Source organism: Schistocerca americana, chromosome 7 (assembly GCF_021461395.2).
Source record: "Schistocerca americana isolate TAMUIC-IGC-003095 chromosome 7, iqSchAmer2.1, whole genome shotgun sequence".
In the NCBI taxonomy this organism is placed as follows: Eukaryota; Metazoa; Arthropoda; class Insecta; order Orthoptera; family Acrididae; genus Schistocerca; species Schistocerca americana.
In genome coordinates this window covers 138436374-138439727 of record NC_060125.1, presented here as the reverse complement: position 1 = coordinate 138439727, position 3354 = coordinate 138436374, and the positions used below count along the sequence as shown (strand labels likewise).

The 3354-nt window shown below is 43.6% G+C and overlaps 1 non-coding gene across 1 annotated transcript; it reads left to right on the top strand.

The window, feature by feature from the left end:
* Positions 1-2849: 2849 nt before the first annotated feature.
* Trnaf-gaa lies at positions 2850-2933 on the top strand. Its single transcript is given in 2 exon segments — positions 2850-2889; positions 2899-2933. It is a non-coding gene; the product is annotated as a tRNA-Phe (tRNA).
* The last annotated feature ends 421 nt before the right edge of the window (positions 2934-3354 follow it).

Sequence of the window (3354 nt, the reverse complement as noted above, 5' to 3'; positions counted from 1 at the left end):
ATGAATTTGAATAGGTTTCACACCTTCACTACGCAAAAGCCGAATAACAGAACGCTCTTCTTCCCTGTTGCAAGTCGCAAGTGAAGCGGTCATCTTTATACAGACACTGCGACGGTATGTGTGCATCTGCATTATGCTGCCACCTACAGGCCATTCTGCACGCTGTTTGTAGCACATTAACCAACTTACAGGATAACGGCGCGAAATTTCGTTTTGATATTACAAATTTAAAGTTTTCATTTGACTCACGCTCGTATATTGAATAGGGGAACGATTTTTCATAAATCTATGCAGATGCTGGCCTATGCTGTGGACCTCGACATAGTAACAAAAACTCTGACGGCAACAGAAGAGACGTTCACCGCACTTTAACAAGTCGGCAAGAGTATAGGACTTAATACCGACAAGCAGAAAATGAAATACCTAGCTGCTGGGATAGCGCATAGAAAGAACATGCCAGCTGAGACGAGGATGGGTAGTTACATCTTTGAAGTACCGGGGTTCGATTGTAACCAGGCCAACTCCTGTGAAACAAAGCAGAGACTAATCGCAGCCAATAAAGTTTATTTCGCCTTAAAAAAGCTTCTAGTTTCAAGTCTCCTGACTACAACCACAAAACTAACCATCTATAGAACATCCATCAGGCCAGTGCTTACATACCCCTCTGAACCTGGCCTCTGACGGCGAATGACGCTGAATTGCTGGATGCATTCGAGAGAATCATTGGCCCAATCTGCGAAACGCAAAGATGGAGGAGGAGAGATAAACCATGATTTGTACACATCTACGAAGATCAGCTTGTTAGAAGAATTGTGACGTTATCTAGGCTGGGGTGGGCTGGACACGTGGCACGGATGAGTCATGCGGAAATACCAAAAAAGATTTTACAAGGAAAACCAGGTGGACACAGAGGACGTGGTCTACCGAAAACGAGATGAGAGGACGGAGTCATAGAAGATCTTCGGAAGATGGGCTACATGAACTGCAAAATGCTAGTAAGGGATAAATGGAAGGAGATAGTTGAAGAGGCCACGATTCATCATGAGTTGCAGAGCCACAAATGAAGAAGAAGAAGAAGAAGAAGAATGGGAGGACACCACCGGCAAAATGTGCTGAATTCCCTGAGAAGTGGATGCGTCGTCATGATTCCATCGCATGGCCTCCGCGCTGTCTCAGGTTACGCCATCATACTTCTTTTTGTGTGGTTAGTCAAGAACCGCGCGTATATACATCATCAGTCATTGATAGGTCTACTGCTACCCTTAGAGCACGAGTGAATTGTCGACGCTGCAATGCTGACCCGTACAGGGGCAGAAGACTTGATGTTTTACGAGCGATGAAAATTCTGCGACAAGAGAAAAAAAACTGGGAGAGCCTTTAAGCGTTTTTCAACACACCACGATCCTCTGTCAGTTTCCAAATTATGATTTTTTTAAAATGATAGCGGGAACTTGGTAACACAATGTAGATTTGTTGGCTGCAAGGCATGATGTAATGCCGCGAGGCGTAGCCGCGTGGTCTTAAACGCCTAGTCACGGTTCGCGCGACTCCCCCTGTCGGAAAAAAGAGCTTCTGTACAGTATTATGAAATGTGTGATAAAATAGCGCCATGTGTAAGTACTGCTTAGTTTTTACCCTTTGAAGGGCATTATAATAGGGAAGGTGCGGAAAATCCCTTCAGATGAAATTAGTTTATTTCAAGCGTCTGTTCGTTTTCTCTAAATAATTTGAAATAACTGAATAAATTGTTAATTATCATGCTGTGTTGAGCTCTGAGAGCACGTATATGAACACATGCGTGGATAAACGGGCAAATCCCCAAATGTGATAGTTTACAAATAAGTGTTGCCATCTGTTGTTGTGTACGGAAACTATCAAAATTGACATTGGTTCAAATGGCTCTGAGCACTATGGGACTCAACTGCTGAGGTCATTAGTCCCCTAGAACTTAGAACTAGTTAAACCTAACTAACCTAAGGACATCACAAACATCCATGCCCGAGGCAGGATTCGAACCTGCGACCGAAGCGGTCTCGCGGTTCCAGACTGCAGCGCCTTTAACCGCACGGCCACTTCGGCCGGCTAAAATTGACATTGGTCTCACCCCTAAATATCACATTAGGATACTTCGGATTGATACCAATGTAAATTTAGGTAGTTCATGTACCCGGCGACAAAGAAAAGTGCGAGGTCATCCACATGGGTACTAAAAGAAATCCGATAAATTTTGGGTATACGATAAATCGCACAAATCTAAGGGCTGTCAATTCGACTAAATACCAAGGAATTACAATTACGAGCAACTTAAATTAGAAAGATCACATAGATAATACTGTGGGGAAGGCGAAACAGAGACTGCGCTTTGTTGGCAGAACACTTACAAGATGCGACAAACCCACTAAAGAGATAGCCTACATTACACTTGTCCGTCCTCTGCTGGAATAATGCTGAACGGTATGGGATCCTTACCAGGTAGGATTGACGGAGGACATCGAAATAATGCAAAGAAGGGCAGCTAGTTTCGTCTTATGGCGCAAGAGGGGTGAGAGTGTCACTGATATGATACGCGAGTTGGGGTGGCAGTCACTGAAACAAAGGTAACTTTCTCTTCCGAATGCGAAAATATTTTGTTGACACCCACGTACGTAGGGAGCGATGATCATCATAATAAAATAAGAGAATTCAGAGCTCTATCGGAAACATTTAGGTGTTCCTTTCTCTCACGCTCCATTCGAGAGTCGAATGGTAGAGAAGTAGTATGAAAATGGTTTGATGAATCCTCTGCCAGGCACAAGTGTGAATTGCAGAGTAACCATGTACATGTAGATGGCAACACTTATCTCTAGCCGGCCTGAGTGGCCGAGCGGTTCTAGGCGCTACAGTCTGAAACCGGGCGACCACTATGGTCGCAGGTTCGAATCCTGCCTCGGGCATGGATGTGTGTGATGTTCTTAGGTTAGTTAGGTTTAAGTAGTGCAAAGTTCTAGGAGACTGATGACCTCAGAAGTTAAGCCCCATAGTGCTCAGAGCCATTTGAACCATTTGAACTAATCTCCAAGTTTTCACATTTTAGGGTTAGCCCGTTTTTCCGCGCATGTTTTCATATAAATTTTTTTCGATCTTGTATGATAGATAGTGCTCACAGAGAACAATAAAATAAAAAAATATTTATTTTAAACGCTAGCTAGCACACACACACACACACACACACACACACACACATACACTCTCTCTCTCTCTCTCTCTCTCTCTCTCTCTCTCTCTCTCTCTCTCTCTTAGCAAAATCTTCAACAGTTCAACTCTCAAAGTTTGCCTTCAGAGAAGAATAAAGATAAGGAACGATCGGTATTGGTT